Source organism: Bombina bombina, chromosome 6, assembly GCF_027579735.1.
Source record: "Bombina bombina isolate aBomBom1 chromosome 6, aBomBom1.pri, whole genome shotgun sequence".
Classification (NCBI taxonomy): Eukaryota; Metazoa; Chordata; class Amphibia; order Anura; family Bombinatoridae; genus Bombina; species Bombina bombina.
Genome location: NC_069504.1, coordinates 628,803,610 through 628,828,753, shown reverse-complemented (window position 1 = coordinate 628,828,753; position 25,144 = coordinate 628,803,610). Strand labels below are relative to the sequence as shown.

The 25,144-nt window shown below is 36.6% G+C and overlaps 1 protein-coding gene across 1 annotated transcript in view; it reads right to left on the bottom strand.

The window, feature by feature from the left end:
* AGBL1 (AGBL carboxypeptidase 1) overlaps positions 1–25,144 on the bottom strand; it is a 1,247,389-nt gene that overhangs the window by 33,852 nt on the left and 1,188,393 nt on the right. The gene's annotated exons all lie outside the window — the stretch shown is intronic.

Here is a 25,144-nt window from a genome sequence, read left to right as displayed (position 1 = left end):
ATTTTGGTTAAAGTATACATATAAGGACTATAAAGATCAACCTGCGGTCCCAAGAGTCTTAAAATGGAAATCTGTTGCATGAAAATAAGATTTGACTAGAGATGGGTCACAAAACTGGAGTATTCTGTATCTAGGGATATTTAGTTGCTGCTCTAAGGCATAGTAATACTAGATGTATTAGATGCTAAACAGAGCTATGAGCTACCTATATAATGTCATTTACGTCTGCTTAATAGTATAAAGGGTATTTCATGTAAACCTGGCCTTTGAGTGTAGTAGTTCAATTACTGTTATGTGTAATATACATTCTAAGGTACCAGTCACTTCCTAACATATCTGGCTTAACAGGGTCATCTGAAACATAACTAGCAACTAAACTTTAGTTGGTATGTTATCTGACAGTTAATTTAAAGTGGCAATGAGTGTGCTTATAGTAAGAAAACTATTAAAGCTGGAAAATCATGGTAATATCTGACACAAAAACTGAAAGCAGATTACCTATACCACTTTACAACACAAGCAAATACAGTTTACTATAGATAAGAAAAATTAACTAGATAAATTAACAACATTAAATAGTGTGGCTTCATATTACCACAGAGTCCATCAGCCAAACAAGGCATCAATAATCTGGGGAATGGTACTGTAATAAGAAAGTGTTAATATATTAACAAAAGAGCTTAATAGGGTTTAAGCACATTTTATCCAAAGTTATATATTCAGCTGTAGAGCTTATATGACAGCGAGTCCTGAAATAGTTGGGAAATAGTAGACCCTTACAGATAACTTAAAAATTAACTATGTCTATCCCACTCCAGCTTTTGTGTTTTCCATATCAGAGGGTAGAAATTGCACAGACTTTCCAGGTGGGTTAAGAAGTAGCTTGATTTCAAGTGAATTAATGTCTCGCATCTGTTATGGTCCATCAGGATCTCTTTAACAAAATTTGTCCCTGATACTTTCCGGACCACATACTGCTGTACCTTATCTGTCCAGATACTGGGAGATGTCTCGTAGAGTCTCAAGTCTGAATGGTCCTTGCAAAAATCGCTGTATATGAGCTCAATCTTGCCCGATGCCTCTATTCGTGCTATTACGCCGCATCTCGCATGACTTCCCCAGCCCTCGCAGAAAGATCCAGAACCTTGCTCTTGAGGTTCGGCTGCACCTCCCTGGTGTCGTAAGTGTGAGGAAAGTTAGGATAACTCTAAATTAGAGGGAGTGCTTGGTATCTTAAGCATATTATCGTGATCCAGAGGAAGTTCCTGTAATAGAGCGTCACACTTTGTATTAGGGATTTCTCAAAGTCTTCAAAAAGGTTGTGTAGAAGTATAGAGATATTCTCCATGACGGCAAAGCTTGTCATAGCTTATCCCAGTACTATGAGAGGGGTGTTCGATGTTCAGAAAGATATATATAGTACATCAGCCTCCTCGTGGCCGCCTTGACGAGCTTAGTCTAGGAATAAAGACACTTCAGGATCTCACAATCATGTTAAAAGCGTACTTGAAGATGTGTCACCTAAGAAGTCTCAGAAGTAGATTTAGTTATTTTAAAGATTGGTAATTAAACCTCTTTAGGCCTTAGATGTTAGAGGAGCTCCTGCAAAACACATCTAGTCGCTTTGGCGGTCAGCTCTGCCCTCCCTGGTCCGAAGTTTTTATTGCTTTGCAGTAGTGAAGAAACCTCCCATTTTTATCAGATACGTGATTCAGATTTTCACAGTAGTAAAGTGCCTATTCTATGCTTCTCTGTGTGCAGATGTGCGTTTGCATCCGAATGCACATGCATATGTCCTTTGATACTGTGGAATTCTTTTCATGTGATCGTGAATTTTATGGGAATCACCTTTCATGGACATAAACATCTTCCACAGCATACATGTTGATAAAAGTAATTTTGCTACTATTAGTTAAAGCTCTTCTTTTTTCTGATGCTAATTACCTGCAGCTTAGAGGATCATTTAACTTTCTCACTATAAAAGGTGCTTCCCCTCTTTCCATAAAGAGGATGAATGTCATTCTAATTAGTGTCTAATGCAAGACAAGGGCATATTTCTACCCCCTAGAAAAAATAGCAATCTGGAAGAAATCAGAACTAATCCCATTAAACAACAATTTAAAAAAATATTTTTTTTTTGTTTTACTATAGAAAGATCATAAGACACTTTTAAATTAACTTCTATTTTCAAATGTGCTTTGTTCTCTTGTTATCCCTTGCTCAAAAAGAATATGCACATATCCTACACTAGCGGGAGGTAGCTGCTGATTGGTACCTGCACACATTTGTCTTTTTGGATTGTCTGAATAGATGTGTTCAGTTAGCTGCCAGTGGTGCAATGCTATTCCTTCAGCAAAGGATAACAAGAGAATGAAGCATATTTGATAATAAAAAGATACCACAATATAGACCAAATATTGTGTGGGAGAGGTACAACACAACGTTAAGTGGTGTGCAAAGTGCAGTGTATATCAAAATAATATAATATATTAAATGTGTAAAAGCATGAAAAGCAATTTACAATGCCTATAAGTGTATAAAAAATATATATGATGGGCAATTAGCAATACCTATAAGTGTGTAAAAGGAAAAGTTAAATTACGAGTGACAATATACAACAAACAACTAAAAAATAGTAAAAGTCCAAACTACGTGGTGAAAGTCTTTGTGAATCCGTGTGAATCCGTAGAACTGCGGGTAGCAGCGGGCAGCACTCCTATAACAGAACGAAGATCAACAACACTGCCCTAGAAGATAAGATGAAGAGAGGCACCCCACTGGTGTAATATCGTAGGGGACAAGAGAGTACAATTAATCAAAACAGTAGGGTACTCATAAATGTCCTTGCACATCGATTGCAATAAAGCACAAGCCGAGCCTTCAGAGACGCTCGGCTGACTCAAACATGCCAGCTGGAACACGAGGCCACGGCAAATGTTGTCACTGTTGATGTCTCGAACAGGAATGGAAAACCAGCCAATCCGAATGAACCTACGATAGGTTCACATAATCCAAACATCCAAACAAATTTCCCGACCACTCCAGCATAATACTTATCTTTATTAATTGTACTCTCTTGTCCCCTACGATATTACACCATTGGGGCGCTTCTCTTCATCTTGTCTTCTAGGGCAGTGCTGTTGATATTTAATTTAATAGAAGCAAATTGGAAAGTTGTTTGAAATTTTATGTTCTATCTGAATAATGAAAGAAAATGTGGGGGTTTCCTGTCCCTTTAAATACATTGTTTATTTATTTTATATTAAAAGACTTGATCCCTATGATAATTGTGCGTGCAACTCTTATTCTGTTGACTTTGCTTTTAAGAGATACTTCTTATTTAAAAGAGCTCTTTTGTCCTAATAAGTACATTTGTTAATTTATCATAAACACTAGTTTTTACATATACCATTTAAATTTGCCAACTAAAAAGTGTTTGAAATAAATTCATTTTTTGTGTTGGATTTTCATATATTACAGCTACAACAGAGGCTGATCCTTTGCAAGATAGCATCTGTCAAATATATTTAATTTTGGAATCAAAACATTTAACCCTCTGATCTGAGAGTATAACATTTCACCCAGGGCGATGCCCATAGTCAGATGTTCTTGCCTTTCCTTGTATAATATTATAACCTCTGTTCTGCTTCTTCTTCTTTTTTTAACATCATTTGCTCTGGGATTGATGTGCTTCATGTAATTTCTAATCTCTGTCAAGTTGCCTACATTGTGACAGCAACAAAGACAATTTCATTGACAGCTGGGTACAAACAAGGTGGAAAGGAGAGATGCCCGATAAGGAATGCTGGCTTTTTATCTGCATGGGGCATCTTGGCCAATAGTAATCATTTTTTATTACCAGCATGTCAGGATGCATGCATCTTTTTCCTTTACAAAATGAATAGTTGCTACATTTTAATTAACAAAACATGCTAAATAATAGTGTTATTTTGATCTAGAAAGATTCAGACAACAAGAATTCAGTATGTGTGTAACTGGATAATAATCAAACTAGTGTTTGTTTTTTATCTTCCTTTATATTGGTAATTTCTATACCATATACTGTACACAACAGGTATAAAATGGTGCTATAATTTAATTTAAGATAATAGGTAGTTAGAAAAATAAAAAAAACAGATGCAATCATTTCTAGAATTTGTACTTTCAAGATTAAAAAATGTAATGCTTTAAAGTGTTATAATCTATATAATGACTAAAAACACATTTATTGTTCAAAGAAATTTAGGATTAAGTTTTTTTTTTAGCTTCCTGCAAATTATATATTCATATGTTTGTGTTTTCAGTACAATCCTTAGTTCTTTTAATTTACCTTAATTTTGTATTTCTAAGAATCTAGTTTGTGTAGCTATGTTAATGTAAATACAGTAGATTTGCATAATCAGCAAAAACATGATAACAAGAAAATGCAATAGCACTTATTCTTAACTTCAAATGAGTAGTAGATTTTTTTTCTAAAAAAATTGAGTTATGTCTATTTGTACTCCCAAGGCATCATGTGACAGACATCAGCCAATCAAAAATACATATACGTATTTTCTGTGAATTCTTGCACATGGTGACTCAAAGGGCTCCATGTACTAAGCAGTCAGCGAGCTACCCGCAACAAATCTCGCGTCAAAACTCGCAAACTGATATGTACAAAGCCGTCAATTATGTTAAAACTCGCATCTTTAAAATTGCGAGCGTACTTATCCGCCAAACCTCGCTACCGCTCCATTTTTCACTGTAATTAGACACATTTGACCACCAACTCGCCAAAAAACGAATGTACTAAAAAATCTATTTGTCCGCTCGCTACAATTTCCGCTCCCACCTCGCTATTTTTGCCTCGCCACCTTTTAGGTGGCGGGCAAGGTACAAAACAATAGGAAAGTCAATCTAGACGCCAGTCTAGACATATATAAAAGGCAGTAATATCAGCATTGTACTTACAGCATAACTGGCGTCTAATTTGTCTCTCATTTCCATGTACATAAATTGCGCCCAATTTGTCGACTGTAATTAAAGAGTAATCTATTTAAATTTGTATTGTTAGTTGTCAATCTTTATAATTATTTTTATATTAATATTTATATATTATCAGATCCAGATGAAGCCATATCCAAATTGTAAATAAATATTACAAAAATAACGCTCTGTTATCACTCTTCAAAAAATTTTGAACAATAATAAAGTTGTTTAGATAAGTTGAACTTTTATAGGAGCAAAATATCCCGCGACTACTATGATGTTCGTGACACCTTGCATGTCACGTGTTAATAATTGGCCAGACAATTCAACTGAAAGTTAAGTACCATCAGCTTAGTCGCGGCGAGCGAGGCGTCAAATTTATCAACAATCCGCAACTGCTCGCGGCGGGCTAGACTTGTCTATTTATTGGGGGAATATTAGTACATAGCGACAGCGGACACCATTTCGCCCGCGGCGAGTAACGGCGAGTTTATCCGCGTCTACAATGACGGATGAATTGACGGCTTAGTACATGGAGCCCAAAGTGTAAATATAAAAAGACTGTACACATTTTGTTAATGGAAGTAAATTGGAAAGTTGTTTAAAATGGCATGCTCTATCTGAATAATGAAAGTTTAATTTTGACTTGAGTGTTCCTTTAACATTGTATGGTTTTTATTCTTGTAATCAGTATAGTGATCATAAATGCAATGCTATTTATTATCCTATCCTTCAAATATCCTTTTTGTTTAATGATTTCACCTATCTTTATGAAGAATTGAAGGATGTACATAACTAAATCCTTGAGGGTGCAGTTAGAAGGTTTAACAGTTTTACATTTCCTTTACAGTTGTCTGGAAGAGAGAACAATCAATAAGAGCATTGTAAGCATGAGGTCAAGGGTTATGCTTTACTGAATATTCATTTTCCATTAAGCACAACCTAGTGTAAAAATAAAATGCTCCATTTCATTACAGCAATTATTTTTAAATTAATTTCCTTTCTTTACCAGGTATTTAATCCCTGTAAAATTAGTTAAATGCACAGTCCTACCTCTGTGCCACTGCAGATTAGGATGCAGCCAATCAGGAGCAGGCATATATTACACGCAAAAAAAAAAAACTGGTGGTTGGTTGGGAGTTCAGCGATGACTATGGGCCTGGTGATCTAAAGCTCTCTGCTTTGCCACGATTATCGTTTCGTCCATAGTGTGAGGTCACGCAAACTATTTTAGAAAGGCCGATTTTAACACACTAGTTGTTTATCTAGCTCTGCAGGCTTCTGGATGTGAAGGAGAGACAAATACTTTGCAATAAAATGCTAAACATAAAGCCCCGAAAGATTATGCATGCCAGTGAGTTTGATCACCAGACTCTATGTGTTTGCTGGGGTATAATATGTAGTAAAGGAAGGTATTTTGTTTTAAAAAAAAAAAAGAAAGTTACTGTAATTAAAAAATAATATATATATAATTTTTTTACACTACAATGTCCCTTTAAACTCTTTAAAAATTAATCTTCACTTTTTGGGACTTCTTGTGTATTTTACTTCAAATGGCATGATGTCAACTTCTGAATGCATCTAGAAGCCTTCAATGTCAAATTAATATTAAAAAAAAAGTTATTAAGCTGAGTTACTTCTCTTGTTAAAAAACACGAAGAGTGCAAAAGTCAGAAAAACAGATGCATAGCTCATGAATTAAATTAGCTATTCTTTGCACAGAAAAGTTTCTGACCTTCACAATTTAAAAGCATTTTAAGGAGGAAAAAGCCGAGTAATCAGAATGCAGTGACAGGGTTACTGAAGTGCAAATAGTAACTGAAAAGGGAATTGAGTTCGATAGGAAGAGAAATTATAGATTTTAATTCCCTCTACTTTTCAACATGGGAAGAGCATTGCAAAGAAAGAGAAAATAGGTTCAGCTATTATAAAATCGACCATATTAATGGCTTAAAAAGATAATAATTATATGGAATAGTTATAAAAAAGTTTGTTCATAGTTGATTCTTGAAAACGAATCCCTTGAGAAACAATGGTTAATTAAAAGAAATTTGTAGTGAGTAATGCCTGCATGCTTGACTTGACATCTTAAAAATTCATCCCTTAAGAAATATAACTAACACTCGGTCTGGGAATAAACTGAAAAAAATAATTCATGTATGATTAAACTGTTGACATTTTCCAAATAAAATCTTATACATATAATGCAGATGAGGAATGAACACATATTTACAGGATATCTTTAAAGACACACAACAGACTTAGTTTATAAACCCTAGAAGGGGATTGCAGGGTGTGCTAGCTATCTCTCGGCCCTGAGATAAGAATAGAACAAATCTGGTATTACAAGTGAATAATAAAAGATATTTACTATAGAATGTTAACACTGCAAACATCTTTATAACACTCCCTATAGTTTCAAAGGGTAGTGCATGATGCGCTATCATCGTTCATATTTCAAGTAGTGAATTATGCATTGTGCCTGGAGACCTGAAGTAAAATGTTAGGGTTAGAATATATATTTATCTCCAAATGAAATACTTTTGGGTATAACAAATTCAAAAATTTAACGTTTCAGGGAGATTCAAATCCCCTTCATCAGAACAACTCAATCATGTGAAACACAGCATATTTATGATACCAACAATTAATTGATGTACAAACCCCATGCAGCCCCAGTGGCACCAAACAGACAGTGTATGGAATGCAAATCTGCGTTCCAGCATATCGGTCTGCCACTTCCGGTCTGGGACTTAATTGGGTGTAATTATAAAATCGGAAAAGATCAAAACATCAAACCTTCAAATCTATTGCTATCAACCCATGCAATTTACATCCCTCAGTGAGTGTGTACAACATAAAACATGGCTTAGCGCTGCTACTATACGTGTATGCGCTTCTGTTAGCGGTTGTCATGGTTACCAATATCAACATATGTTAGAGCAATCTTAGACACAAATTGTACTTTTCTTATACATCTTAATGGCTTCTCATAGTTTCAATGCATATTAGCCTCTTTAATATTAGAACTATTATTCAGAGTCATGGTCTAACTTACTCATACCGTTTTTTTGTGTATAGTTGCCATAACCACCGGTCTTTGTAAACAGCCTATAGTTATTAGTTATTAGGCAATGTTTATATATCACTCTCAGTGACCTATATTCAGTGATTCTCACTTTCATCACCCTGTTAGTGTTTCATCCACTAATCAGAGGTAATGGGTCAATTTATCAAGCTCTGTATGGAGCTTGATGGCCTGTGTTTCCAGTGAGCCTTTAGGCTCGCCGGAAACAGAAGTTATGAAGCAGCGGTCCATAACCTGTCCGCCTGCTCTGAGGCGGTGGACAGAAATCAATCTGATCGAATACGATTGGGTTGATTGACACCCCCTGCTAGTGGCCGCAAATCTGCAAGGGGCGGCATTGTACCAGCAGTTTACAAGAACTGCTGATTCAATGATAAATGCCGACAGCATATGCTGTCGGCATTTATCGATATGCAGCAGACATGATACGCTACATCGTATCATGTCCGCTCGCACTTACATAAATCGACCCCATTGTGTGCATCTTAACCCCAGAGTGTTAACACAAATAGCGAACTACTACAATACTAATATATACAAATTTACACACTCTTATTTGAGCTCCTAAATGTATCTCCAATTGGCATACATTTAAAACCTCACTATGCTCAAATTAAATTTCTTATGCTTAAAGAAAATAAACCATAAGCTATGTCTCTCTTTGGTTAACATCAGGATAGATTACAATATCACCATACAACGTGGTATATATGTCTTTACCATGCACTACTAGTTTAATGCAATGTCCCAGTCATGAAATTATTATGTTGGTATTGGTTATTGGTCATCTTTTTGCTCCTTTCTGTGAGTGTACAAATTAGGAATGTGCTCAATGTGAGTGACCATGGGTTACAATATATTAGGCCGGTATCTTGTGTCATGATATTTGTTACCTGGTTACCCTAGTGAACATACAGTTGGTACCTTATCCAATGTATACCACTTCAACTACCATGGCACTAATATCCCACATGCACCCCAGGTATGTAACACATAGTGCATATCCCGCTCAGATTTTATAGTCCTCTATAATTTTCAATGGCACCCCGCTCTAATCTATTATATTCATAATATGTGTGCCAGAATATGAGTGACCTCTACTATCCCCACTACCCGGTGATAAGGAGAGACAATGTTAGTCATTCCCCCAAAATCACCTTCAGGCTTTAATATGTGTGGTATTTAACCCCACTACAAACTCCTATTTGCCTTCTGGGTATTTTTAGATATACTTTGAGGATGCATGCACTCCAGGTAAGTTACAAACAAAAGTTTCTCTGGACCAGGTGCAATTTTCAAAATACACAATATTCAACAGGATGCACTTTCTGGATTTATAACAATCAAAATGTGTATTGTGAAAATTTTTGGGGTTGTCACTCCTTCTTCAGGCTATACATTTTTTAAATTATAGGGAGTCAAGAAGTGAGATTAAAATCATCCAATAAGCACAACATATAGAGAAAATAAATCATTATATAGGTCATTAGCAAAGCTAGTCAAGTAAAAGACTTGTTTACCCAGTGATGCTATGGCTTTAAGGGAATCTGCCAAAAAGCAGATTAAAGTAAAATGTGAGGCATTGTGAAACTAATTTGCATATTGTACCCATAATCCTTTGCTGTCTTGGAAACAATGTATCTAGAGGTTTTCTGTATTTTTACTTGTTTAGATATGTTAATGGGCTACACAATGAGTTATTTTCTCTACATTATATATATATATATATATATATATATATATATATATATATACACACACACACACATACATATTAAAAGAGTGCCCTAACTTGATCCTCTTCTTGCAAGACTCACAGCCGTGCTAAAAGCAGAGTGCGCTTAGCTTTCTGTTAGCGCGGCTGTGACTCTGGCAAGAAGAGGTTCAGGTTAGTGAGCTCTTCCGAGCGCATTAAGGTAAGTATTAACCCCTTAAAAATAAAGTAAATGAATGAATACTGACAATTTTCATCAGTATTCTTTTGTTTTCTTTCATTTTCTTTGTGCATTTATTTGGATATTTGTTTTGTTATAACAAAAACTAAAATCTGATTTTTGTCATGAAAGTGTATTCGTACAAAAACAAATGCACATCTCTAATACCATATCCCTTTAACTCAATGATTATTATGTGAGGGATTTAGAGTGGCCCCACTATCCAACCTCCAGATGTTAGGCTTTCGCTTGAGCACTAACATATTACTTTGAGATTGTAATGTTGAAGCAATATGAATTGTCATCTAGAGATATAAGGGCACCATAGCACTAACATTTTTATGCTCCATTTATAATATAGGCCTTAAATTGGTACCTTAAAAAAGACCTGTGACCTTTTCAGCATTATATTGTGCTGTATGTGCCTCTCCTTCACATCCAGAACTATGCATAGATAGATAAATATCTCTTAAGAGAAAAATTCTTTGAGGGATCTTGCAGTACTAGTTAGACTTTTTAGATAATCTTGCCAGACCAGAGGGCTTTAAATCATCAGGCCCTTAAGGTGTTGCATTAAATAATGTAATCTGAAGATATGATTGTATAATGTTATTCAGTCTATACACAACTATTGCTCTACAGTCGCTAGATTTGCTTGTATATTAGCCTTATTTTGTTGCATTTTCTCAATTGGATAATGCGGGTCAAAATATTATTTGTTTGTAAATATGATTGGGATATGTAGATGAGCTATTTTTTTTTCTCTGATTATTTTTTATTATGTAGACGATATCACTTAGCTACATCAGCAAAAAGGGTTAACTGAGCCCACCATTTTCTCTTACATTGTAACTGATATTAAATGCATCACATAATGAAATGTATTAGAGTAGGACTCACATATTGGCTTTGCCTTGGTGCTGGTAGGTGATGTTACATGATTTGGTTAAAATACACTTAAAAAAAAAAAAAATTGAATAAGTTTAGGGATAGTGTTTAAAAAAATATAGCCAATTTGGAGTTGAATAAATATAACTTGAAAAGTGTCTCAATGCTTTTCTTAAAAGGGCTTTAAACTCACAATGTAATTCTCAGTAACATATTTAATTATGCAGAGAAAAATATTTTCCATTCACTTTCATTATTTAAGTTGCCTGCTTTTCCATGAGTTTACTTATAAAGATTGAAAATGTTCTACTGCCCGCAGGGAACTAGGAGTGCATTCTGTGGCATTCAGAACCCTGATCCTGCTACATGCTGCACAGTGGTCTCTTGATATGTGCAGGAGATCAGCTGTCCTTAAGTGACAAAGGAGAAACCACAAGAAAACACTTGAGTGGATTTTTCAAGAGGTGTGTCCCTGGATTGCAAAACAATGCACATTCTGCTAATAGAATGACAGCTGTAAATGCTTTTAAATAATTGATTTTGATTGATTTTGTATGCAGGTTGTCTACAATGCAGTGCTAAATGTTTATGCATTGCAAATTCTCACAATGTGCAAATATCGCAAGTGCTCTACATATGGAACTTTACTCCCTATAATCAGAAATGAAGTAAAATGGTCTACGATAGGCTTATTATAGTAAAGAATATATAAAAAATATTGTTTTGTTTTTGCATTGCCCAATATATTACAAATTTCTATTAAATTCATGTGACTTTTCAAACATTTTGGGCTAGATTACCAGTGGAGAGCAAAATTGCACTTTTGCGAGCGTAATATTTGCGCTCCACTCAGTAATATGTGCACTGGTATTACAAATTAAAGGGATATTACACCCAAAACTTTTCTTTCATTGTTCAGAAAGAGAATACAATTTTAAAAGTTTCCAATTTACTTCTATTATCAAATTTGCTTCATTCTTTGTTGAAGGGATACCTAGGTAGGTAGCGTGCACATGCCTGAAGCACTACTTAACAGGAAATAGTGCTGCCATCTAGTGCTCCTGCTAATGTACAACATTGTTGCAAAACGGCTGCCATATAGTGCTGTAGACACGTGAACACTCATGAGCTTACATCACAGCTTTTCAACAAAGGATAACAAGAAAAAAAGAAAATTTGGTAACAGAAGTAAATTGGAAAGTTGTTTGAAATTATATGTTCTATCTGAATCATGAAAGGAAAAATTTGGGTTTTATGTCCCTTTAAGCACAATGCAAATGTGACCTTGCATTTGCATTGCCTGGAAGCCTTGTGTTCACGAGAGTGCGCTTTCATAGGCTCCAATAGGAGCCTCGTTCTGATACTAATAGACATGGCACAGAACCTAGCAAAGCACAGTAAGTCAGGCAGCGTTGGGGAGAATATTTAAAATATATATGTATATGAATATATACATAAATAAATATTTATGTGTTTATCTATATATAGTGATATTAACATATATATATATATATATATATATATATATATATGTATATAAGCATATACATATATACTGCATTTACAGTTAAATCACAGTCACCCGTAGACCTCCATGTAAAGGCACTTTCAGTGTCGTTTCTTTTCTAACACCCCACATCCCCTCACTTTAACCCCTGATAACTGCTCTGTGCAGCTTTTTATTAATAAAAAAATCTATTATTTCTATTTAATTGTCAACGACTGTACATTTTATTTTTGGGGGGGCAAATGGGGCATATTTTTTTAATTAACCAGAGGTCTGCAAAGTGCACTCAGGAGCTTGCAGGAGCATTAACCAGCCACTTCTAATGTCAAGTTATTTAACGTGCGCCTGTAAACTGGCAAATTTGTCCATTTTCGTGCGCACATTAATATAATATTCCTCTTGTAATCTAGCCCTTTGTATTTGAAGGCTGTGACACACTGCAAGCGGAGCGGCACGCAGCGTCTAGATGCGGCTGTGCACTCTCAATGTGTCCTGCCTTTTCATCTCTGAGCACTCTGCTGCGTCAGGTCGCGTAGCTGAGCGCTCAGAGATACTTCAGCAGCGATGCGAAGCGAAGCAGCTGTTTTGCCCTGCGCCGCATCGCTTGCAGTGTGTCACAGCCTTTATACTGTCTTAGATCAAAAATCATATTATAGTTCACCTAATAAATTAGATTAATCTTACATTCAAACACAGGAAGTCTAGCATATTAATTTATGTGCATGCATCTCATGTAAACGTTAACACTCTTTAGCACATATTTATGCACCTCAGAAGCACAAATCACAAATGACATATCCTGGAATCAGGTTTTTGACCCCACAACTGTTATAAGGAATAAAATAAAATAAAAGATAAATAATTCAACAAATAACATATTAAATTGAATAGACAGAAGCAGAAAGAGGGATTATATGAAGCTTAAAAAAAGTTATATTAATACTAAAACAAAAAGCGGCACATGAAGTACAAATCTCCATGCCTGGGACACATTATATAATGAAAATTAGATCTAGAGATATTATCCACTTGAAGATTTTCAATGTTTTAATAATGTACTTTTCTGACTTTCATGACACTCATTTCTAAGCAAATTTCTAAGGTAATATAAAAATGTATTGGTACAGTATCTTTATTATTAACAGCACTATTATACTACTCTGCCTCTATATTTGACACAATAGCAAAAGAAACGTGATGGCTATATTCTGGTGCATGATACACTTTATGCCATATAAATATTAAAGTCATTTTTTATTTCCTTACTTTAAAAGAGGAGATTATAATGTGTATTATTACCATTATTTTTAACTTGTTTTCATATGTTAAAAAGCAGGGCTTGTCTTTTAAAAGAGAGGTCACACACCTAGGTGGCTAACTGGTGATCACCATAGGAACAATGACTACCTGATATAATCATAATGGGGTTACACACAATACATAGATAATCATGCAACCCCCTTATTTAAGGACCAGCAACTCTCTGCCTTCGTATGAGTCCTATATGTTCATTAAGCTGCCAAGTGATTGACAGATCTGTGACAAATACCTCATAGCATTGGTCATATTTTAGGAATTCTGTCAACTCTAAAAAAGCCATTACCAAACCTCTAAGTTTTATTTGATAGACGGGGGTCCTACTATTCATGTGTCAATTCATGTCCGTATAGCTGTCAAGATAAATTAGATAATTGAATGAGAAGTTGTAAAAATAAAAGCAATTTTGTGCAATTCCGTATAGAATAATATTTATTGTATTTTATATTTGATTTTGTTTTCATTATTTTTAAATAGGCTAATTTTGTACAGGGAAGGGGAATAAATTAATAAATACACTGTTGAAAAGTCACCTCTCTGTAAAATCAGAATTGTGAATAGTTTTGAATGTTTCTTTATGGTAAGATATGTACAGTTATATATGATCCCAGCCATATATAGATAAGCTGGTAGTTTGTAGTGAAGATTAGGATCACATCTCCTCAAGATCCAAGCTGTTTAAGATTCCATTTTGAGTACAAATTGTTACTGCCAATTCAAATTAATGTTTTGTGTGGTTGGAAGAAGCCATTTATGTTTAGTTATTCTTTAGAAAGTGATTTGTAAAACCTCACAAAGTAAATGTAGATGCCATCACAATTTGGTTGAGGCCAGTGGTCACAAAATAGAATCTATATAAGTACCATATAAGATTGGTTTTGCAGTTTTTGGATGTAGCAATCTCATTGGCAGATCCTACTAATACATTAAAACAGAGCAAGCCTTTAAGCAACTAAAAAATATACTCTGCTATAGCCCTATGCAGGTAGATCCAAACTATAAACAGATCCTTCGGATCTAGGGTTAGGGGCAGTCTTCTCCCATGAATACCACATTCAATTAACCCCTTGAGTGCTAATGAAGGCTCAGAACCATCGCTAGCAATCACCTACCTTGAGAGCAATCTGGGGGCTCTCATCAACTCCCACCCCAGTGATAGGGCCTGTAGAGTGACAGGCATCACTGGGGCTTCCCGTTTTGAGCGGTGATGTCACTTGCAATGACGTGATGATGTCACAGCACAACTTTATTTAAACATTACAATGGACAAGATAGGGAAAGGAGGCATGTCGCTTAGAAGCCTGTATCTCAGGCATCTAAGCAGCTACAGACCCCCCCAAGACCCACCGTTGGAAAGGTAATCGCCTAACGTTTCCAACGGTATAGGTCTTGGGGAAAAAGAAAAAGAGTAAAAATAAATACATTTTAAAAAAAGTAAAAAACAAAAAATAAATAAATCCAGCTTAGCACTCAAAAGCAAATAGCTCAGATGGAAGCTTCTTTCATGAGAGAAGATTCTATTACGTTGCCAAAAAGGGATGCCTTGGGATTAGGTTTGGATTAGGTTGTCTTAAAATCTCTTCAGTATTACTTGCTGAGTAGACACATTAAACTACCCACTGATTATGCTCCCCTGACTCCTTTGGCGCTCCTTTTGATGTGCCGAAATAAGGAGAAAAATACAATTATCACTAAGAGGTTCTTGAGATTGCAGGCCAATACATTTTAAGTTGAGCACAGACCTGGATTAAACCATGGCAATGCAGATGAACTGACAAGAATGTAGTCTATAGTGACTGCAGACTTTCAGTGCTCACCCCTCTGATTTGGGGAAGAACGTGTAATATAACCAGTGGTGTTTTAATCTACAGCAGATACCTAAGAAAGTGTATTCTGACAATTGATTTGCCTTCTCTAGATTCTGCTCATGAACACAGCCCACATGTGATCAGGAGGCTAAAAAGCCAGAAATCTAGTTTTGCAAGAGGGATATCTGTCTGCTGTTTTTAGCCCCTAACTAACTCTGAGTAAAGTAGCTACAGGAGAGACAGTGGATAGATCTCCAAAAATGATCAAAATGTTGTGAGGGTAAATTCTGTACGATTTAAATATAATCCCCAATTATAGTGCACAAATGTCACCTGTATTGGCAGCAGAAAAACTATTTTCCTTCAAGGAATACAACTCATACACTTTAAATTTATTTAATAGTTAATTAAACAAACCAGCCAAAAAAATAAATACAAAAACCCCCACAATATCAAATGCATGTTTTCACAACTGTTATATTTTATGCACATAAAAATGACTTGACCGTCCCTTTAAAATTTGCTCCAGTTAGTTTTAGAATATGTAGGCATATGTGAACATTATGCACTGTTTTCAGATATAATTTCTTAGCAACATCCTAAAAAGCTTCAAACAAGAACATTGGCCGTGGCAACAGCTGAGTATTTTAATCCAGAAATTATCAGCAAAAGGTTACTCAAATGTACCATAATTACACCTATACATAAAAATGCAACAACTCTGTACAAGAAAATAAGTATACTAAGTATTTAATATTTTTTTGTATAGTTTATTTTTAATTAATTTTTTATTTATTTAAATGAATAAATAAAATAATAACATAGGTATTACATGGATATTGTAATGAGAGGTAAAGATTCTTAAAATATAGATATGAATCACCATTCATGAAATTCACAAAAAGCAGACATACAGAGACATGACATATGAGCATACAAATATGAGCCAGATTTGACAGATACATATAATACAAACCGCCGTTTTTTTACACAATTTTGGTATTACATATATGGCTCCACATATAAATGCGGTGCGTACATTTCACCCATTGGCCGCTATTTTTACTCTCATAAGCTAACATAGAACCGTGTCGCAAATCGGTATCATATATTCAGGGAAAAGGACTTGCGCAGCAAAAATTGAGAAATTTTACTCCATTTTCACTTTGCCACACATTGGCAGATGCAGCAAGCCTTGCGCTGCGTATGTGAGCACCGTAACTCCCTGAAAATAGTTACTAACACCTAACACATGCGCAATATCTATCTGCCTCTTGAAAATAACTAACACCTAACGCATGCACAATATCTATACCTGTCAACCGCAATCCCCCACCGCAATAACTTATAAAGTATATTGACCCCTAATCCTCCATTAACCCAGATTGGAACTAATAATAAAAGTATTAACCCCTAAACCGACAACCTTCCACAACGCAATATGCCTAATTAAACTATTAACCTCTAATTCGCAATTCAACCACATCGCAAACTACCTAATAAAAGTTTTAACCCCTAAATCTGCCAACCCCAACATCACAAACTACCTATTAAAACTATTAACCCCTAATCCACCATTAACCCACAACGCAATAAACTGATTAAACTAGTAACACCTAATCTGCCAAACCCACACAACGCAAAAATGCTAATAAATCTATTAACCCCTAAACCACCAAAGCCCACGAGGCAAATAACTAAACACTAAGCCCCCTAACCTAACACCCCCTAACTTAACCCCATTACATAAATTAAAATAAAACTAAATTGCAATTAAAATAAAAAACCCTAACATTACTTCAAAAATAAAAAATAAACTACATTTAAATAAAGCTAAAATTACATTAAAAAAGTCTAACATTACAGAAAATGAAAAACAAAAATATCAAAACTAAAAAAAATATACCTGGGGAACTTCCGGGCAGCGGCCATGTTCAGTCGCACTGCTGTTTGCTGCTACAGCTTTTCCTTGAAAAACCCTGAAATTCACATATCAGCTCATTGATCCGTTTAATTTTTTACTTGAACTACCTTGTGATTTGAACTGTGCACCTACTGAACCCAGTTTTGTAAGGATAGCTGCGGGCATCGGTGCCCGGAGCCATTGTACCATCTTGGCCTACTCTATATCCCCCGGCGGGGCGCCTCTGGCCCTGTCGTTACGCTGCACTTAATGTGCTTTCTTATATAGCATTCAACTACATTGTGCTGACTTCGAGCTCTTCTATAGAAGATCAATATGGACATGGAGTGTACCACTAATATTTTAGAAGCTCTGCGCAACTTACTGTCGGCTCATCATGTTGCCCTAGAAAAAACCCTGGACTTAACATGTCACCCTGAAGGTCTACAAACATCCCAGCACCTAACTAGCGACGGTCCTGTTTTAGATGTGCATCTAAACAATGGCACTTTGGGGCCCCAGCGCTATCTAACTACCTCGATCCGCCATGACAAGAAACAGGCACCTCCTTACACGAAACCTGTATCAGGAGACAACGCGTACGGTAAGACCGAGTGGGACTCTGTCAATAGCACAGCTTGGATGCGGATCAGCAGAGATGCCACAGTGGAGACCCGATCAGCCTTTCTACCTGCTAGGGAAAATACAAACACAGTCCCAACTGAAAAAGCACCCAACGATCAAGAGGAGACACGACCACATAAAGCATACCTCTCAGAGACTTGGCAGCTTACAAGGATCCCTAGATGCATAGACCTGCTGTTACTGTTCAAGCGGGAGGCTGGCCGAGAATGGAGACGCTGCCCTTGGCCTACCACATCTTCATGGCTTATACTCTTGACGACCCTGCAGCTGACTGAACATAAGGACTCTCTAAAGGAGACTCGCATAGGAGTTGGCTAGTTCTGTGACTGGCACCGGAGTCGGCTAGACTTAGAACTTATCATGAGTAAATAGACTTATACTGCAAACTTTATCTTTATTTACAGTTTGAGAATTCCGTTCTTATAACTCTATATGTTAATACTGTGTGATACAATCTAAATGTTTTAGCGGTCTTTTGACCCTGTTATTGCTTTTCCTCCTAGTTCATATAGGTGTTCTTCTCTTTCTGATTGTATTTTTGTTAATGTAGGCATACAGTTCTGCTCGCAACGTTACAGAGACTTCCCCACAAATGCTTAATTGGCTATATCTCACTACCTTGGGTCATAGCTTTATTTGCTCAGTGCAGTCACTTAGAAATGGCAGAGCAAGAGATTCTCTTATTGCTTAGCAGGCTGCACCCTGCCTGTAAGGTTAACAAATTTATGCCTTTATGCCACAGTATATAAATGCAGGTACCGTAGTGTAAGTCTCTATAGCCAAACGATTTTCAAGGTGGGCGTTATCCAAATACTTCTTACGCTGTTATTAACTCACTGCGCAGTGATGTGCTGTCTGCGGCCGAGGTAGGACATTATGCGCATAGCTCTATAAATAACCCTTAAGTGATGAACTCTCCTATTTTTATCTCGCTTTTTAACAGATTTGAAGTTGCGCATTCAGATAGTGTCTAAAAATCCCTGAGATTACATTACAATTTCTCTGCTGGGACTAATTCGTTTCATTACCATATTGATAATGAGGGATACTCCCCTTGCAGGCTCTAAGGTAAACGCTACAAATTAGTGTTGAGCAATGTATGTGACACTTATTCTTTGACTCTGGTTCACAAAATGTCCTGTGACTATTTATTTTTCAAGGTTGGTCAGCGTAGGCAATTTCAATTTCTATTAAGGTATATACTACTAGCATGTAATTTCAAAAAGCCTAAATTTCAAGCCCATATATATATTTATATCTCACTTTCAGTTTTTTTTTTTATATACCTCATAAAACAGGAAAAATTAAGTTCCTCATTTGGGACCCAAAAGTGGCCCCCTATAGTCCATGGTAGTCTTCTATAGCTCGGTTTTTGTTCCTTATTTTGTGAGGTCCAAAAGTGGCCTCTTTTGTTATACAGAAGGCTTATAGTTTAACAGGCATATATGATGTTTAATATTATCCCTAATCAATACGCTATAATGTTGATGTGGTTATGTAACATTGATTTCTTTTTTTCTTGTATTCAGCTCTTTTAAGAGTGCCCATAACCCTAATATAAAAAATAAAAAAAAATAAAACAAAGCCTAACTCTAACCCCCAGATAGGTACTCACATTTCCTGAAGTCCGGCGGTGAAGTCTTCTTCCAGGCGGCGACCGGTTCTTGAAGTCCGGCGGTGAAGTCTTCTTCCAAACGGCAACCTCTTCTAGCTTTATCCAAAGCATTGGCTGATTTGAACAGCCAATAGTATTTTAGTAGCTCTCATCCTATTGGCTGATTTGAATTTGAAGAATCAAATCAGCCAATAGAAAATCAAGGGACGCCATTTTAAATTGCGTACCTTGAATTTACTATTCATTGTATGGGAGCAATCGTACGATCCTCCGCGCTCCATGGCTCCGCGGTCGCCGGTCTTCAGTTCCGCGGTCCTGGTCTTCAGTTCCGCGGTCCTGGATGAAGATAGAAGAGGTCGCCGCTTGGAAGAAGACTTCACCGCCGGACTTCAGGAACTGGTCGCCACTTGGAAGAAGACTTCACCGCCGGACTTCAGGAGCCATGAGTACCTATCTGGGGGTTAGAGTTAGGCTTTTTTTTTTTTTTTTTTTTTTTAAATATTTTTTAGATTAGGGCTATAGGCACTCTTAAAATAGCTGAATGCCCTTTTAAGGGTAGTAAAAGTGCTGAATGCCATTTTAAGGGCAATGCCCATACAAAAGGGCTATTGGTAGTTTAGTATTAGATTAGGGGGTATTTTTATTTTTGATAATTTTCTTTTTAATTTTCTGTAATGTTAAACTTTTTTTTGTTGTTGTTGTAATTTTAGCTTTTTTATTTTCTGTAATTTTAGCCTAATTTAAACTTATTTTTTTTTATTTTTAAACTAATGTTAGGTTTTTTATTTTAATTGTAATTAAGTTTTATTTTAATTTATGTAATGGGTTTAATTTAGTGGGTGTTAGGTTAGGGGGCTTAGTGATTAGTTATTTGCGTTGTGGGCTTTTGGCGGTTTAGGGGTTAATAGATTTATTAGCATTATTGCGTTGTGTGGGTTTGGCGGATTAGGGGTTAATTGTTTAATAGGTTTATTGTGTTGTGGGTAAATGGCGGATTAGGAGTTAATAGTTTTAATAGGTAGTTTGCAATGTTGGGGTTGGTGGATTTAGGGGTTGATACTTTTATTAGGTAGATCGCGATGTGGGTGAATTGCGGATTAGGGGTTAATAGTTTTATTAGGCATATTGGGTTGTGGGGAGTTGTCAGTTTAGGGTTAGCTCCGATGTGGGTTTTATGGTGGGTACAGGAGTTTTTACTTACTGAGTTTATTTTTGGGAGGCGTGTTAGACTTTTACGGGAAATTTTATGTTTCTTTTTTTATTTTCTTAGGCACCGGCAGTTTCTAAAGTGCCGAAAGTCACTGACAACTCCAGAAATTTGTATTTATGCTCATTTCTAGACATAGCTAGTTTATTATTATTATTATTATTATTATCGGTTATTTGTAGAGCGCCAACAGATTCTGCAGCGCTATAAACAAAGAGGGAGTACAACAAAACAATTATAGGGATAAAATGGGTAAAGGGCCCTGCCAAGAGTTGCACTGTTGTAGTCAGCTCTTAAGAAGGTGATCTACAAACAGCTGGACTCTTAGGCTTACATGCTAAGGGGGTTCAGGGGATAGCAATGGAGGAGAGGAGCTGGTATTGGGAAAGGTTAGTGTAGTTTGTATGCATCCCTGAACAGTAGAGTCTTTAGGGAGCACTTGAAGCTTTTAAAACTAGAAGAGAGTCTTGTGGAGCAAGGCAGAGAGTTCCACAAGATGGGAGCCAGTCTGGAGAAGTCCTGTAAATGGGTAGTGTGATGAGGTGACAAGAGAGGAGGAGAGTAGGAGGTCATGAGCAGAGCGAAGGGGATGGGAGGGAAAGTATCTGGAGACAAGGTCTGAGATATAGGGGGGAGCAGTGCAGTTGAGGTCTTTGTATGTCAGAATGAGAATTTTGAGTTTGATCCTAGAGGAAAGAGGAAGCCAGTGAAGGGGTTGGCAGAGAGGTGCAGCAGATGAAGAGCGACGTGTAAGGAAGATGAGTCTGGCAGAGGCATTCATTATGGATTGTAAAGGAGCTAGGCGGCAGGTGGGGAGACCAGAGAGGACAGGGTTGCAGTAATCAAGGCGGGAAAGAATTAGTTGAGTCTTGTGTAAGGAAGTGTCTAATTTTAGAGATGTTTTTAAGGTGGAAGCGGCAGGCTTTAGCCAAGGATTGAATGTGAGGAGTGAAAGAAATATCTGAGTCAAATGTGACCCGAGACATCGGGCGTGGTAGGGGTAATGATGGAGTTGCCGACAGTTATAGAGAGATTGGGGGTGGAGAGTTTTGAGGAAGGGAGGAAAATAAGGAGCTCAGTTTTAGAGAGATTTAGCTTGAGGTAGTGAGAGGACATCCAGTTAGAGATGTGAGAAAGACAGTTAGTAACACGGATTAGGTCTGGTGCAGAGATAGGTCTGGTGCAGAGAAGTAGAATTGGGTGTCGTATTATATTGTAAACCATGGGACTTTATTAGGGAACCTAGTGATGACATGTAGATTGAGAAGAGAAGGGGACCAAGGACAGAGCCTTGTGGTACTCTGACAGAAAGTGGTGACGGGGTAGAGGAGGCCCCAGAGAAGGCTACACTAAAGCTACGGTTTGACATGTAGGAAGAGAGCCACGAGAGGGCTGTGTCACAGATGCCGAAAGATTGTAGGGTTTGGAGCAAAAGAGGGTTGTCAACAGTGTCAAAGGCTGCGGACAGATCAAGGAGGATAAGCAGAGAGAACTGGCCTTTTGATTTTGCTGTAAGTAGGTCGTTGGTAAACTTAACAATTGCTGTCTCTGTGGAGTGATGGGGTCGAAATCCAGATTGCAGTGGGTCAAGGAGGGAGTTTATTGTTAGGAAATGGGATAGGCGTGCATAAACTAGTTTTTCGAGAAGCTTTGATGCAAGAGGGAGGAGGGAAATAGGGCGGCGGTTGGATGGGGAGGTAGGATCAAGGCAAGGTTTTTTGAGGATAGGTGTGACCAGTGCATGTTTCAGCAATGAGGGAAATATACCGGTGCTGAGGGAGAGGTTGAAAGTGTGTGTGAATATAAGGGTGAGGGTAGCAGAGAGGGAGGGAAGTAGCTGTGAGGGGATATGGTCAAGGGGACAGGTGGTCAGGTGAGAGCGCAGTATAAGTGCTGAAACTTCTTCCTCAGTGACAGGGGAAAATGAGCTAAGTTTAAGGTTATGTGGGTTGTGGTTGTTTGAGAGCATTTGAGGGGGTTAGAGAAAGGAATTATGTTGAGAGATGATTTAATTTCTGATGGAGTCGATTTTGTTATTGAAGTGGCTGGCAAAGGCTTGAGCTGACAGAGAAGTTGTATTAGGAGGTGGGGGAGGGCGGAGAAGGGTATTGAAAGTGGAGAACAAACGTTTTGGGTTTGAAGAAAGATTAGAGATAAGAGTAGAGAAGTAATGTTGCTTATGGAAATTAAGGGCAGAATAGTAGGAGTTCAAGATAAATTTGTAATGTTGAAAATCAGCTGAATTCCTAGATTTTCTCCAGTGCCGCTCAGCAGTACGGGAACATGTGCGTAGGTATCGTGTCAGAGGCGTATGCCAGGGCTGAGGATGAGTGTTTGATTTCCTAGCTATGGTAAGAGGGGCGACTTACGGCACTTATGCGACTTACGCACTTTATCAACTGCTGGCAGGGTTTATTTAATACCCAATGTGCAAAGTGAAATTATGGGTGGTGCGGCTTCAGCGCTTGCGCTGAAGCATGCGCTGTATATGTAATCTCGCCCCAGATTATTGAATAGTATGTCTGTAAATTTCGACAAATTATGTGATTTGTTTTCCTTACAGAAAACCTAAGTTGAGCTAAGTATGATGGGTAAGGACAATTCAAATGAGGTTCATAAAGCCTTTCCATTTTTTTTCTTAAACTTTAAATTTCAGCCTAATGCTGCTTAAAGGAAATGCACAATCAACAAATACATAATAAAAATGCAATGCAATAGCACACATTTCAAAATTTACTTCAATTTACTGGCCCTATATATCCTGTGAAATTCATCACCCAATCACAGACTCATATAGGTATATACTATGAACTTTTGCACATACTCAGTAGAATCTGCTGCCTCATAAAGTATGCAAATAAAAAGATAAAATTGAATAAAGGAGGAAAATTGTAAAGTCTCTGAAACTGCATGCTCTATTTGAATTATGACAATTTCATTTCTTATTTTAGGCTCCCTTTAAACACCAACTTCAAAAAATAAATATATACAATAATGTATTATTGTATTAATTTATGTGGGGTAGATGGTTTAATACTGGAATTACTTAGCTTTTAACATTTCATTTGGAACCTAAACACTAGCATTAATATTCTTCCTTTGAATTTCCTTTATTTTTAAAATGTATATATATATATATATATATATATATATATATATATATATTTATATATATATATATATATATATATATATATATATATATATATATATATATATATATAAAATAACTCATTGTGTAGTTCTTTACAAATCTAGACAGGCCCAGAGGCTTGTTTTCCCACAAAAAACCTCTGAATTACACTGTTTCCAATGCAGGACTCTGGGTAAGATATGCAAATTAAGTACACAATGACACACCTTTTTACTTCAGTCTGCTTTTCAGCAGGTTCCCTTTACGCCAAAGTATCGCTGTTCACACAACTTATAAACTTAGCTAGGGTTAGTGCAGTGATTCATAACCATCCCAGGACATACTGTTTCGTTTTTTTGCCACTCATCATCTGGGAGAAGGTTAGAATCACTGCTGGGTGAAGTTGATTCCGTGCAGAAACAACAACATTTTAAATTAGGGGTAATAAAAGGTGAGTTTAAAATCCTCCACTACGCACAAAATATAGAAAAAATAACTCATTGTGTAGTTCTTTACAAATCTAGACAGGCCCAGAGGCTTGTTTTCCCACAGAAAACCTCTGAATTACACTGTTTCAGACTGAAGCAGACTAAAGTAAAAAGGTGTGTCATTGTGTACTTAATTTGCATATCTTACCCAGAATCCTTTGCTGCATTGGAAACAGTGTAATTCAGATGTTTTCTGTGGGAAAACAAGCCTCTGGGCCTGTCTAGATTTGTAAAGAACTACACAATGAGTTATTTTTTCTATATTTTGTGCGTAGTGGAGGATTTTAAACTCACCTTTTATCTCCCTCTAATTTAAAATGTTGTTATATATGTATATATATATATATATATATATATATATATATATATATATATACACATATACACACGTTTATTTTATATTTGTGTAGTATCTGTGTGAGATGTGTATAGTGTGTATTTGTTTAGTGTTTGTGTAGTGTAAGTGCATGATTTTTTTTAGTGTGTGTGTGTGGTGTATTGAATGTGCTCATGTAGTACATGTGCAGTGTTAGTGTGGTGTGTATAGAGTTTGTGAAGCATATGTACATTGAAGTGTTTGTATAGTATTTATGCATTGTTTGCATAGTGTGTGTCTATATGCATAGTATGTTTTATGTGG